The sequence below is a fragment of the Chelon labrosus genome (assembly GCF_963514085.1).
Source record: "Chelon labrosus genome assembly, chromosome: 18".
Classification (NCBI taxonomy): Eukaryota; Metazoa; Chordata; class Actinopteri; order Mugiliformes; family Mugilidae; genus Chelon; species Chelon labrosus.
Window position 1 is genome coordinate 3,982,935 of NC_140351.1, and position 15,817 is coordinate 3,998,751.

The 15,817-nt window shown below is 44.9% G+C and overlaps 1 protein-coding gene across 2 annotated transcripts in view; it reads left to right on the forward strand.

The window, feature by feature from the left end:
• Nucleotides 1-15,817, forward strand: part of znf438 (zinc finger protein 438) — a 53,340-nt gene that overhangs the window by 21,310 nt on the left and 16,213 nt on the right. For both annotated transcript variants that reach the window (XR_014699600.1, XM_084566505.1), the window contains exon 2: nt 12,197-12,306. The gene's annotated coding sequence lies outside the window, so the exon portion shown is untranslated. The remainder of the gene's footprint in view (nt 1-12,196; nt 12,307-15,817) is intronic.

Sequence of the window (15,817 nt, forward strand, 5' to 3'; positions counted from 1 at the left end):
ATAGTTGGATTGTCGAGGCAGCTTTGATTAAATAAAAATGTGTGCTAGCAGGTAGCTTGTAGCAGGTAATAAAATAATGGTTTCTTTTAATCAGAAAGGTGTAATGTGATATTATTTGAGAAGTTAAGACAAATCAGACTACCATCGGAAGATAACTGACTCATTCTCTGGGTAGTTTATAATTAGGCTTGACACGGCAGGACTCGTCTTGAAGGTTGAAATCCAAGCTCCTCTCGTAGGCTGCTCTGTCAAAAGGTGAGCTCAGAGGCAGAAGAAGTGAACTGTGTTTGTCAGCTTTTTAAACCCTGAAATTGATTCTTCTCTCGCGCTCTTTTATTCTAACGACAAGCTAATCCCCCTCTTCAGCTTCCCCTCCCGTTATAAATAGAGCCTCTCATTTCCCCGCTCCGCTGTGCGCCGCTTCTGAAAATTAGCACTCATGATGAGTCTGCGCTCTCAGCAATCAATTTGCCACACTAGGTCCCTTCCAAAAAGATTACCTGTGGCAACTGAGCCCCCCCGGTCACGTAACTTCTTCGAATTCGCCTCTCCTGCCAATTTTTATTCAGCTAATTAAATAAATGGCTCCCGTCTGGAGAGTCAGCTGAATGAAATGTCAAAATATTGATGTTGAATAGTTACGTGATTTCAGGGCATTTGTCTTGGGGAGAGGAGGAGGGGGCTAGCTGGTGGAGGTGGTTTGCATGGATAAGGGAGGTGTGTCAGCCTCGGGGCTACTTTAATGATATTAGTAGAGATCTGCTTATTTATGAGGCTGTGAGTTATTCATGCTCAGTAGGTGCTATCCATCACGGCTAAGTTGGTTTACAGCAGCCGGCTGCAGAACTAAGAAGTGCAGAAGCAGGGTGTCTGATAATCACATACTTTATTTTAGACTATTTTATTATCTAGTCATTTGGATCACGATGCAGGAGTGAAATGGATGTGTTGTTTTCTTTGCGTTATTTCTTCCTTTGCTCATCTTGTCCTCAGCGTCTGAGGCTCAGAAGAATGCCGCCTGCTGTTTTTTTGGCGAAGCAGTTACCTCTGATTTCACCTCCCACCTGCCTCGCCCTCTTGCTCCCTCTTAATAGGCTCAGTATGCTCGAAATGAACTGGCTCGTTCAATGTGTCCGCCCGTGGCTGAAGGCAAAAAGTGTTTCAGAGCTGTTCTGAACGTCCAGAGTTGAAGGCAGCGCAGAAAGCCTGCCATCAACGCCTCCTCCAGGCAGCATCCTCGCTGCCTCCACAGTCTCCCTCTGCGTCTTTTTTGTGCGTCTTTGTTTGCTCGACGCAGTGAATCACGGAGATTAAAATAAAGGGAAGGCTGTACTCCCGAGAGCAGAGCTGCACGTCGGATGGTTTAACAGAATCGGAACCAGAGCTTGCACCTTAGAGGGTTTGTGTCTTGACAATTTCTCTAACTTTTAGCAATCTGAGATTCACTTATAATCACTATGAATGCCTTCCAGGAGAGACTCTCTGAAAATATGTTCCATTATCTCCACATTTACACATTTATCACCCATTAAGCTCACGACGACAATCTGTGTTCTGACTGCATATCATAGAAACTATTTGTTTTAGGATGCTTTCACAACACAGTCATTGTTCCAAAACCGTGAGCCTTTATCCCTCCGGTCAGTTCGTTTGGGCTCATGTCAACACAGCAATCACACTCTGTCCTGGAACAAATGAACCCAGCTGAACCTGGTTAGAGACGGTGGTCTCCGCGGAGCTGTTTGTTACCCACGGACCGATACGACTACCTTATAATTATATAACCAAGTAGTTTACCTGATGCAGCTTTGGAAGAGGGTGTCTGGCAGCAGCAGAGCTCCTTCTCGTCATATATAAGTAAATGTTGTTTTCTACACATAGCCTGGAGATGCTTGATGAAACTGAACATGTTGTTCATGCACAAAACTCTGGGACAGATTCTGCTCAAGTCTGAAATATTACGACCAATCACAAAACTGTTTGCAAGAACGTAGTGTCATAGCTTTGTCTCGATTGCCCTGTGAACCAAACCAAAGTTTTAAACAAAGAGATTCATATGATATAGAGGCGACTTTGCAGGAGTGCAAGCGTGTTCTTAATGCTTGTTCTGCACAAAACTGAACTTCTTTATAATTATATAAGACCATTAGACTTGTATAGTATGGCAATTGGTGCTGCGACATTGAAGTTTCCCAGTTTGGGACTAATCCTACCTACCTACCTTTTTTACCACCAACCATCTTTCCTACCTACTTTCGTTCCTTTCTACTTTCCAATCTACCTTCCTTTCTTCCTACCTTCCTATGTTCCGTCCTACCTACGTACCGGCTTTTATACCTTCACACCTATTTTCCTAACTTCCTACCTTCCTACCCAGATACCTACTTTCCTACGTACCTTCTTACCTCCCTTTATACCTACATACCTACGTAACTTCCTTTCTACCTACGTTCCTACCTTCCATCCTACCTACATACCGTCCTTTATACCCTCTTACCTACATTCCTACCTTCCTTTCTACCTACCGTCTTACTTCCCTTTATACCTACATACCTACCTACATAACTTCCTTTCTACCTACCTTCCTACCTTCCTACCTTCTATCCTACCTACATACTGTCCTTTATACCCTCATACCTACATTCCTACCTTCCTTTCTACCTACCTTCTTACTTCCCTTCATACCGACATACCTACCTACCTAACTTCCTTTCTACCTACCTTCCTACCTTCTATCCTACCTACATACCCATACCGTCCTTTATACCCTCATACCTACATTCCTACCTTCCTTTCTACCTGCCTTCCTACCTTCCATCCTATCTACATACCGTCCATTATACCTTCATACCTAACTTCCTACCTTCCTTTCTACCTTCCTTTCTACCCTCCTTTCTACCTTCCTTCCTGCCTTCCTTCCTTCCTTCATACCTACCTACCTACCTTCCTACTTTCCTTTCTACCTTCCTTCCTTCCTACCTACAGTACCTACCTATCCAGATAATATTTTTCATATTTTGCTGCATGTCATTGTATCTTGTTCAACGGAAGTATAACTCTGCAGAAATCTGATATTTAGGTTGTGAAAGCGGTTCAAGCGTGTTATAAGAAGTAACGGGAAAGACACAGCATTGATAGTCTATTAAATCCCTGATAAAAGACTACAATAAGACAGTGATTATTTTGTTGCAGCTGTGCATTTGCAGACTCCTGGAGATAATTATTTCATATTGTACCATAAAATACATCCATGACATTGAAAAGGACACACACACACACACAAGCTTGCTGTGCGTTCGCTCATGTTGGCGTCTGGGCAGGTCTGCGGTGTGTCTGGCGGGCTGCAGGGTCTCTGGGTTGCTCTGATAGCGTTTGTTCCTTTGAGGCCCCAGCATGCTGAGGATAACGACACCAGCCTCGTCCAGAGTCTGATCTCAGGCCAGCCCCTGGATCGAAGCAGTCCAATGTCTCAGCTGCCAGGACCTGGGCAGAATAAAGACACGGCCACGGTTGATTGGTTGAGCACATGATCAGACGTGTAACACAGGTTTGATAGCCTGATAGCACCAGACCTGCCTGCTCCTGCTCATTGCTGGCACACAACGATGCCTGGATGCGCCCTCAGAGAATGAGCCCACCCTTCTCGTCTCCCGCGTCTCCCCTTGATCTCCCCCCACAGCTCCTCTCTGTTCTTTCTGTGTCTCTCCCCCAAAACAGTCTTTCTTCTTCGCCTTCTCTCCTCCCAGTTCCTCGTCAGATCCACAGGGCCAGATTTTTATCGCTTTCTCTCCGAGTCCTGCGAGGGGAACCTTGAGGGTCTCAGTGGGATCAATTTAAAAGGGAAGCACTCGTCTCTCCTCCTCTCCTTGGCCCTCTCGGCTGATTGGGTCCTCTCGCCAGGAACTTGCAGGCTTTTGATCTCAACCACCCCCGTCACCGCCCCCCTACCCCTGCTCAAAGTTTTTGTCGGAGCTTGGCTCTAAAAAAAAAAATAAAAAAATCTGCTCCACTTTCTGTGAAATGTGGGCCCCTTCCCCTTTTCTCTGCACCTGTGAGACACAGAGTAGCAGTTTTGTAAACCCACTGGGTGGTACTAACAATCCATGGCGTGATTGACTTCTCTTTGAAGATGTGAGGCCGATTCCATCTCTTCAGGTGGAGGTATACCAAAGAGGACCTGTGGTCCTCGGCAGCTTGGCTGAACAACCGCTGAGAAGTTGCTGGGAGCTGTAATGAATAATTCACACAGTGTGGGAAACTCGCCCTCCCTGTTACAAAGAGGAGAAAGGTACGAGGTGGTGCCTGCCAGCGTTTTTCATGCTGAACTGTGTTGAAGTTGCTCCCATCTTTGTACGACATGAAGGAACAGTGACCCTGCAGCAAAAGGGACTTACCTTAGAGTACAATAACCATCCAGGGAGTGCTGTGTCCTGGGTTTTTTGAGTTTTTTTTCTTGTTGCAAACCTAGAGCAGAGTCGAAGGGGGGGGATCATGTTTATTACAAGTCTTGGCTGTTATTTCTTATGGTTTCGTTAAAATTTTACTCTCCTCAGTGTTCATAATTGGGAACACGGTGACATTACTTCAACAAAATCTGACGAGGCAACGCTTTGACTTTGATACCAGTTCCTATCAAAACCATTTTCGTTTGTTCTTTGTTTGGGTACGATGAAGATTCACTGATAACTACTCTTCAGTTCTGTTCTTTTCAGATCTTTTTGGCAACTGCGTTCTATTTCCGAAAAGGGAAGAGGATCTGGTTGGTTACGGCCTTAAACTCTTCCAAAGTTTGCCGACCGATAGCAGGAAGCACTATTGGCCAATCCTTATCACAGGGTCTGACTGAAGCCACCTTAAAAAGAAAGTTTAGAAAGTAAAACAGCGTACACATTTCTAGTACATGAATACATAACAGATATATAACTCTGATGTCCTGCGGAATAAAATAGTTTTTAGGAATTAAAAATACAACGATGTAGCATGTGCACAGGGCATCAAGTTTGAAAACAAATCAAATTATGATGAAATTCCAGTGGCCTGATGGAACAAATGGAAAAACAGTCTTCTTCTCGTCTGCAGCAGTGCTGAAAGTCGCTTGCTGACAACACCGGCAAAAACCAAAACAAAAAAACAAGCGTCTGTCCCCTCTAAAGGACGACTGGCTCAGAAAAGTAGATTCCAGCATATATAGTATTGCATGGAGCCAGTTGGGGACATTCCACTGCTCAGGTCCAGCATTCAGGGGACTGCATATCAAAGGCTTGAGTCAATTTTGAATGTACGCCGGTAAAATTATCCTAAATATTGCGTCATCTGATCCGATTGATCAGCGCACCCTTATTTAGCTAATTGGGGCTGAGCTGTTTTTGGTTGCGGGCCTATCTGGGAGTATCTGCCCTCAGTCTTGACTTCCACACAGTTGGGTATACATTCAGGAAGAAGGGGCCTGGTATCAGATCAGCCGTGAATGAAGCTGGTTGATTGCAGCAGCGATTGCATCAACGATTGCTCAATTCTGCAAATATTTTCCGCTTGAATTTTAAAGAGTGCTCGTGCGGCCTACCTTATTGGGAGGTAAGTTCGTATGTTGCACCGTTGTGAACTTAAAGATGGAAGAGCCTTTTAGTTTTGTGCATCAAATCTGTCAAAATACTGACATGTCCTGGGTCCATCAGTACAGATAGAGACTGAGACAAACAGGCCACCTTGATCAAAGTTTCAAACTTAAACATTTTCTGGTATTTGTTAGTGGAATAGCAAATCTGTCTTCACTTTAAAGATACCAGATTTTACATGCAGTCAGTTTTAATAATAGAAATGATTCTCAAATTCATGAAAACAGTCATGATTGTCATAAAATGTATGTATCCTTCCCGAGCCTAATCCACTCCATATGATTATGTAGGTTTCTTGTGGAGTACGACTTCTTTGCTGAGGGTAAAGCAGTAGAAACACTGTCATTGTTTGGATAGGACCTAGCTTAAGCCTTCTTCCTCTGTCTCCTGCCAGGTCAGCTTGGGTCAAATCTGAGTTTTTCTTGTCCCTACCTCACTGACCTCTCGTCTCTTGGGAAAGCTCCACGACTCAGGATTAAAATTCCTGGTAAATTCAGCTAAAACCGTGTCACAAGTTCTTGTGCTTTCAGTATTTCCAGGCCATGTCGCAGGAGGATGTTGTTTCTCAGCTGCTGAGAGCAAAGACCTGAAAGTCTGAGGGTGGTTGGATTTGTAAGAGTGCGCTGCTTCGAAGCAAAAGCCAAAGCCAAAGCACCCCTCATTTCCAGGGCTCTCGGGTCCCTCGGTGATGACATCATGGTGTACTTGTGCACTAATTGAGGTTTAATGCTAGAGTAGAGAGAGCAGGGCTGTAATTTTCCCGCCCCGTCCTGGAATAGAGACGACAGCTTTTCATGTGGTCTAGGCTAATTTGGGCGGCAGCGCTGCAGCTGTGGGACACCTCACACTTTTGTCTTTCTGCCAATAGATGAAAAATATATGGAAAAGCAGCTTGTTTATAAAAGTTATGTAAAAGACATGGCCTTGCTCAGATTTAGACCTACAGTACAACTGATAAAATGAAGCATAATTCACTGAGACTTTTCTTGTCCAACAAACACTGACATGGAAGTTGGAAGTCCTGGTAATAGCTTTTCCAGTGCCTGATGCTGAACCACCAAAGCTTTTAAGTAAGCCTCCAAGAAATAAATCTATTCTCTGCAGATTGTTAAACAACACAACACTGTATGGTTGTCATAGGCAAAGGTGAAAGCGGGAGAAAGAAGCAGCTGTAGTACTCTGTAGCTGTAGTCATTACAGTTGTAATGTCCACAAAGCCTGGGCGTAATGATGTTCATCATCCTCCCATCGAGGCAAATACACGACTATACATGGCACACGGACACAAACACAGAGCTCTACCTGCTCTTTATCCCATCCGCCATATCAGGGATATGTGTGTAAACATCAGGCCCGTTTGAAGTGGAAAGCCTTAATCAAGTGTAATCACTGACATCGCTAGGTGGCTGCTGACCTGAGAGGGGAGGGGAAGGGCTGGAGGACACTAGGGGGGGATGCACCTGAATCGGTGACACGTAGAAAACTTTGACCCCATTTAGACGTTGCGTTAACGTCCGTCCTGGGGAATCAGATCACAAGTGCAGGTGTGAACCGATCTCTGACCACATCTGGAGGTGGTCTAGGTCGCATTTAACCTCAATATCCGTTTTTAAAAAAGGCAACTGGACTTTTTCGAGAAGATGTTTCACCACTCATCCAAGGACCTTCTTCAGTTCTAGGGGGACTGGTGGGAAGTCTTAGGTGTAAGTAGGAACTTCTACTGAAACCGGTGTAGCTAATTTCCATTAACAGTTAGATACTTACCTGTCATTGATCTGGGACTGTTTGTCCCTGTCCTCTGTCCCTATGAATGGTGCCCAAACCATCCTTGTCAATCAGAGGCTCCAGTCTCAAGGTGTGAATGGGGTTGAAACCTCTTGGGGACAGTCCACCTCCTCTGTTTAGAGAACGTTATTCCAGTCTGACATAGATGGCTTCCTTTACTCCTCTTTCCAACAACCGGTCTTCTCTGGCTAAGATTTGGACGTTGTTGTCTTCAAAGGAGTGTCCTGTGTCCTTCAGGTGTAGGTGGACCGCTGAATCGTTTCCTGATGAGCTGACTCTCCTGTGTTGGTTCATGTGTTTGTGGATGCGAACAGACCTTGACACACAATGCGTCCCGGGTCACATTAAAGACCACCTACTCAACAGGGCTGATCTGCAGAAGAGGTCATTCAACCACTATTAGAAATGATCACCTGAAAAGGAAAGAAGCACCGTGAGTGGTATCCGAAGACGCTGGAGTTTCTTGAAGACGTTTCATTGAAGTGTCTTCTTCAGTTCTAACCTTTGTGTCCATTAATGACCAGATACTTACCTGTAAGGAGGAGACTGTTTGACCCTGTCCTCTTTCTCCAATGAATGAATAACAGTCTTTTAGAGCTGAAGAAGCCAGCGTTTTGGATATGCCTTGACCTGATGTGATGTCTGATCATTAGCAAAGAGAGCCTTTTAAAAATATTCTGACCTTGCCGCTGTTGACTGACTAAATAATATATAAATCTAAGCAAGAACTGACTAATGAAAGTATTTAATATGAGCAAACTGTGTGTGTGTGATTCTGTCATTAAATAACGTATCGGCATGTGGTTAATTATTGATGTGATCATGTTGGTGTATGGGGAGCCGGGTGGACTTAAAATGATGCATCATCGGTGTCATTATTTAGATTTTTATTACCAGAGATTACGGTGCGTGTAGAAACTTCCAGGGTTGGAGTTATAATCGTGAGTTTTGTGCAGTTCTTGGTTCTGAAACAGCGGTAGAGATCGGTAGCAGTTAAACTAGTCTACTGTGTCCCAAATGGCATCAGGCTGCTGTTTTCTTTTCCTGTCGGTGAAATTAGTTTTCATATGCGGAACATAATCACACTTGTAGTTACAAATCGTTAGCCTAATAACGTAATTGCCGAAGTCGTATTTAAACGTTTTCGGAAAACAAGAAAAAAATCTATTTTTAGCAAACACGTTGGTATTTTTTATTGATATTATAACAGTGGCCAAAAAATGACTTGGGCAATTATGCTATGAGGCTAACGATATGCAAACTTGGAGTACGCTAGATTTGACATACGCTACATTATACGCGTTTGCATGTCATTCAACTTCTTTCCCATCTTTTAAGTGGGGTAAATTCTCGCCGATAAAACTAGAACTTCTGCAGCCGGTATAGATTTACAAACCCCAACAGGAGCTTTTTTTGGCGGCAGGTTGCAGCGATCAGTCCCTCATATGGAAGAGTTTGCGAGTGGGAATGAAAATAAGCAGCGAATGTCACTGTACATCGTGTATCAATGCCTCGGTAATGTACAGCGCCCTCCGGGTGTGATTTAGAAATGAAAGAGCACTTTGTGATTAACTCTCGGCACACACACACATTAACACACACTGATCCCATTGTACCAGCCGGGTCTGTCTGGCCGGCCTCTGCCTGGGCCAAAGCCTGTTAACTCCAATTCAGAGCGTAGAGGCTGGTAATGAGCACTGTCAGAGTTGACATAACAACCTCCCGCTCTGGGACTGCAAACTGGAGTCAGAGAGGGAGAGAGAGAGGGAGGGGAGGTCAGTGTGTGCCGGGTTGATCCTGGGACTATCTGTGATTTCACCGTGGAAGCGAGATTCGGCTGTTGTTTGGCCTGATAATATTTGGAAACGCTTCAGTCTAGACCTGGACTCTGATGAGTGCTAATAGAGCAAAAGGGAGTCGTGATTTTGAATGTAAGCTTACTTTTTGATAAACTCTGTGTTCCAGGTAATTTGTCTTAACTCAAAGTAGAACTCCTTTTACTTTTAATTCCCAAATACCTGCAAGGAATTAGACTTTGAAGCTTATTACTGGAGTGTTTAGGTATTAGGAATTCATTTTAATGCAGTTTGAGTTTCCAGAGCTTCACCTCGGTGTGATTTAGTATTAACATAAACACGGGTACACCGATCAGCCACAACATTATGACCACTGACAGGAGAAGTGAAGAACATTGACCATCTTGTGACAATTCAATGTTCTGCTGGGAAACTTTTGGACCTGGCATTCATTGGTGTGGATGTTACTTAGACATGTAGCACCCACCTAGACCAGACCAGACACCCCCACCCCATAGCAATGACACTCCTTGATGGCAGCAGCCATCCCCAGCAGGATGCAGCCACAAAACTGGTTTAGGAACAACTCAAAAGAACAGCACAAGGTGTTGACCTGGCCTCCAAATTCACTAGATCCCAAAATGATCAAGTGTCTCTGGGATGATCCACAGAGGCCCCTCCCCTCAAGAGTAGTAGTGGTTAGAGATGCAGCTTGGGACCAAGGGGATTGCCCAGGTTCCCCTCCCGCCGTGTCCATGGCTGAGGTGCCCTGAGCAAGCATCTAACCCCCAAATTGCTCCCCGGACGCGGCCCTTAGAGGCTGCAGCCCACTGCTCCAACTGTACACACTACTGTGTTAACAAACCGATAGGTCAAACAGCAGGAACAATTAAGGGTTAAGTTAATTCTTATTATTCTGTAGCCAGACACCACAGGACACCCTCAGAAGGCCCATGTCCATTCTTTGATGAGTCACCACAAGGGAGACCTGCAAAATATTGGGCAGGTGGTCATAATGTTACGCTGGATCGGTGTATGTGCACAGCTCAGATACCAACTCTTCACTCTGCTTCAGCGTAAATAAATGTTTTTTTGTTTTTTTCCCAGCCGTGCCACGAATACACTCCGCAGACATTTGTCCTCAAGGTTATTATCCACGACAGTAGTTTTGTCGGAGATAAGCATTTTTTTTTCTATCCATCCCTTTCCCGGCTCATCAGAATCAGCTTGTTTAGAGCGGGGGTGCTTGCTGTGTTGTCTGAACAGCCCCCCTCACTCTCCAGCGTTGCGTGTCCCGGACTCCCGTTTCTCAATAATTTATCCAGACAACTAGAATGATTATTCTATGAATATGCACTAAAAATTCCTTTCTTGTGCTCTTTCTCTCAAACTTGGTGCGTGTCAGTGTGAGTCGAGGAGTGTGTGCATCCCGAGTAGGTGTGTGTGTGTGTGTGTGTGTGTGTGTGTGTGTGTGTGTGTGTGTGTGTGCGCAGCCCTCTTCCGCCTGAAACAAAGGAGGTGTCAGGGCGAATTAGCCCCCCCTACGACTGAACGCCCAGAGAGCTTAGAGATGCACCACAGGTTCTGCTGAGTCGCACATGAGCCGCGGTGTCTGCCTCTTCCCCCCTCTGCTTCCTCCTCCTTGGCCCCCTTCCCCCTCGCCCCCTCTCCACTCCTGAGTTGCTCTAACAAGGTTGTTGGAAGAGGATAAGGCGTGTTAAATGAATAATTTACACAGAAGAGCGCTCCTTATTTATTTAATGCGGCTAGATCTGACTGAGTGGGCAGCCCGCGTCCCCGACTGCCGAGGCACTGTTGGCTAAACGAGCACTTGCTCAGCTTAATGGAGGGGCCGAAGCGACAGGCATTTAGAGAGAGCGAGGGCCCGAGCTGGAGCCGGAGAAGGAGGGAGAGTCTGTTGATATTGTGCATGTGTGTCCTCGGCCACGTTTGAGGCTGCGCTTGTGAAGCAGGTCATGCAGAGCTGTGATGGCGGCGTTTGAACGTTACTCTTTTAACCTCGACAGGGAACACGAGACCCCACCCCCCCATTACAAGATGACAAGCTTGATATAAATAAATTAGAAATATGAGATGAATAATCATATAGTCAGTCAATATGTTTGGAAAGATAAACAAATTATTGATTAGTTTCTGAATTGTAAAAACTCTATTCATTAGTTTAATCAAACGCTTTATTATTATTCCAAGTCAATCTCCTTTTTAAAAGTTAATTATTTTCCCTAATTACCCTCAATTTTATATTGTTGCATGTCTCGACAGTTTCCTCACGTGCCCTTGTTAGCAAGACTATTTGATAACGATGCTTTTTGCAGCACACACCGATCAGCCACAACATTATGACCACTGACAGGAGAAGTTAATAACGTTGACAATCTTGTGACAGTTCAATGTTCTGCTGGGAAACTTCTGGACCTGGCATTCATTGGTGTGGATGTTACTTAGACATGTAGCACCCACCTAGACCAGACCAGACACCCCCACCCCATAGCAATGACACTCCTTGATGGCAGCAGCCATCCCCATCCCGACGCTTTAGGAACAACCTCAAAAAAACATGAAGAACAGCACAAGGTGTTGACCTGGCCAGAAGGAGGCCCATGTCCATTCTCTGATGAGTCACCACAAGGGAGACCTACACAATATTAGGAAGGTGGTCATAATGTTATGGCTGATCGTGTATATACACACACTACAAAGGTTTGCATGCACAGCTGATTTAACGAGGCACAAATCAGTCCTAAAAAACAGAATATTACTGCAGCTTTTAATATAATAATAATAATAATAATAATAATGATGCTTAAGTTGAAACTTGTTGCGTCATTTAATCATTTCTTTCACGCTGCTCTTATTCATTTAATATTGGACCCTTTGGGGCCTTAACATACAAATTGCACATCAAATCTGTGATGGTGTTTATTCGTTTTTTAACAATACTTTCAGCTAAAGGCTAACTCGTGTGGTCTCTCTTCACAGGGGCCGTGTGGAGAGGAGGAGGAGGAGGAGGTGGTGGAGGAGGTGGACGAGGTGGAGGAGCAGGAGGAGGAGTGAGGGGAGCGGCCGAGGAGGAAGGAATCATCCAGTCGGTAAATGTCACGTACGCAGTTAATAAAGCTAGAAATAAGATGCTAACAGACACAAATAGTCTCAAAACATGTGAGATGTTGCACGTTAAGGATGAAAATGGATGACGCACTTTTTTGTCTTTGCACGTAAAGTGTGTTTTTAGGGAGTTGGGGAAGCGGTGCGTTTGTCCTGAAACCAGGAAACAATGAGAGCATGTCTTGTTCCCAATAAATAGATAAATACTTGTATAATGAAATTGTATAATTAAGCACCAGCCTTGATTCTGTTTCATGAGACGAGGAAAGCCTGACTCTGACATCTGGATACATCTGTCCATCCATCTCTTCTTCTTCTTCTTCTTCCTCCTGTGGACAGAGTTATTCCCACTCAGCGGGAGCGATGCATCTCCACACAGTTCCTCCCATGAGGATGAAATCCCACAGCTCCCCCTGACCTCATTATAAAAATAGCTCATCTATCCAGCCATCACATTTCCCCCCTCTCCTCCACAATCTCTTAGATACACGGCGATCCTCCCTACCTTCCACTCTCTCATCTTCTCCGTCGGTGTTTGCGCCGGACTTAACGTGAGATTAAAAGCTTATGCAAGTCCTTGCAACGGAAAAGGTTTCCCCCCCGTGCCCTTGTCATTACCGATCTGGCCCTAATCTGGAACGTCTTTTAATCATGAAACAGTTTTATACGGTCTGTGTTGTCTCTTGGTTGGTTCTTCTCTCTTGTACCTGGTTCAACGCCTCCTCCTCCTCCCTCTGCTAGTGGAGAGGAGGTGTTAGAGTGAACAGCGCTCACGTCTGCTTCATTTAACGGCGGCATCAGTGATCATTACGGTCCGAGGTTGGCTTTGATGCTGCCAGACAGTGTTTGCTTTGGTTTTAATAACCCAACAAAGACCCGTAAAGCAGATCCTCGATTTATGAACTCAAGACAAAGACGGACTGACGCCGACTTTCTTAAGACTTGATTTATACAGATAAATGTGATTGGGCATTCGTGCATCCAATCTTGTTTGGGGACGTTCCTTTTTGAGTGTTATTTTTTTGATAACTTAGCAGTGGTTATGCTTTTTCCTGTGATATTTGGTATTTTTTTAATTAATTTTGATGTTTCAAACATAAATCCCATGTTACCATTAAGGGGCAAAAGTCTCCTCTTCAAAAACGTTATAAAAATAGTATATGGTAACATTACTTTTTTATTTTATTTACATGAATCTTTTAATCAACTTCAGTCTGGAGCACAAACACCAAGTATTTAATTAATTTCAGAATTTTGACATCTTAAGGCTCATTTAAGGTACCGCAGGGCGTAGACGGCGTAACCTACGTACGTAGCCTACGCCATTTAAGCGTTTCTACTTCCTGTTTCACAATGGCGACTAAAACTATCGCCAAAATTTCGTCAAAGATGAGTCATGCAAATGTTCGTATCTCCGAACCTCCTCAGTTAACCTTTCCTCATTGTGTTCCATCTTTATTAAATCAAAACAATCAATTCGAATATTGCGGAGATGGAGAAGCAGCAAGAAATACTAAAGCAGAAACACGCTACTACCAAGTGGACCAATAACTGTGATGCGTAGTTGAATTTCTGTGAAGATGCTATGGCTTTAAGGTCTGCGTAGGGTCTGTAGCTACGCTGTAATTGACGCGGAGGTCAACCCTCAAACAATGAGCTGCAGCGTTTTACACCGACTAAAAGTCATGACATAGATGCTTGGATGACGGCGTGTTTCTTGATGACCCTGATGAAGGCCCTGAGTCGAAACACGTCGCTCTAATAAAGCTGTTCCAACTTATTTTCCTTCTCTGTGCACCTTGGTAGGAAGGTGCCAGACGTACAGTTTTGTATTTCTATAACCTGTGAACAAGGAAATAGATTCAGGCCAATCACAGCTGTTGCGTTGTGCGTCGCCGGGAAGCGTAGCTGCATTTCTAGGCTACGACGTGGGGTCTGAAGCTAAGTCGTAACAATTACAAGTCGAGCCTTAGACGTTGGTTCCTCCCAGTGGAAACACAGGTAGGGGTTAGGGTTAGGGTTACAAGGTTAGGAAGTTCCTGTTGTATAAATGCATCTATTCTTTCCTACATTGGGCCACATTACTCCCTCAAAGCTCACCCTTTCTTCTTCTTTTGTTTACAAAGGCAGCAGCTCCTTTTAATTATAGGCCTTAGAATAAAATATTTAAAACTACCTTGGTTCGTCGCAGTGGAAACGCAGGTAGGGGAACTGGGTTAGGACGTTCCTGTTCCTGCAGATGAGTGTGTTGTCTGAAATTTCAATAAAGCCTTTTACCCAAAGTGCTCCACTTCCCTAAAATATGGAAATACAACCTTGGTTACAGGTTGAGAGGTTGTTGGAGTAGAGAAGTGGCTACAAGTGGGCTACGTTTGGCAGGTTTGTTGCTTTCATTGTTCCTCTGCCAAGTGGTCCTAAAACCAGCTTGAACACACTGGAATAGTTTTCTCATAACGTTCACTTTTTAACGTTACCTCCTCACCTGCACATGAGGCAGGTTATTCCCTCAGAAAAGTCCATCTGCCGTTAAACAGGAATGAGCTGCCTCTCGTTGACCTGCTTTACAGAAGCCCAGGATTCACCTCAAAAGGAGACATTGGCATCATCTGCATATTCTTTTGATCTCGCGCCGGGTCTCTAGGAGCAGGCGTCATTAAGGAAGTTTGCACGCCGTTCCCTCTTCCTCTCGCCGTGGCTGAAGCTCCAACACGTGCCCTTCACTCCGTCGCAGCCCCCCTTTTCAAAGTCCTCCACTTTGCCAGCGCCCTTCGTTTTCAAAGCCACGCTAAGTTGGGTTGAAAGCTAAAACCGCTTTTCTGTCCTTCACCGCTAAGCTGACGTGTTTGTGTCTGTGTTGCCCTTGGGGTGGGTTACCTCCACCTCCGCCCCTCCCCTCCCCACATCCATCTCATCTCTACCCCTCCCCACCTTGCTGTTTATCCGTCTCTGGGCTCGTCACGTCCCTGAACCTGCTCTAATTAGCATCCCACACAACACTGTTTATTTACTCAGGTACCGACAGGAGGGGAGGGAAGTGAGAATGAAAGAGAGTCGGAGAAAGAAGGAGAAAGAGAGAGAGAGAGAGAGGTCTGGGATCGTGAAGGAGAGGCAGAAATGATTCAGAGAATCAAAGAGCTATGAGACTCTCTCTCACACCGGATGCAGGGGGTAATGATAGTTAGAAAGACACGATGCAGAAAGTCGAGAAAGTGAGAGACGGAGAACTTTCCCGCCTCTCCACGCCTCCTCTCTGCCTTTTCCAGCGTTTCATCTGAGATGCAGAGTGCCTAAAATTAGCAAGCTGGCAGCTTCCTTCCTTCCTCCCTCCCTCCTTCCCAGGGCCTCCATTAAAGTTCTCCCATTGCATTGAGTGATCATTAAGGTGCGACTGGGAGCGCAGGTGTTTTCTTAGCGTCCCAGTCGAGGCTGCAGTGGCATCACTTTTCCTCATCAAGGCCGACATCAAAAAAAAAATAAAATCGCTGCAGTATTCAT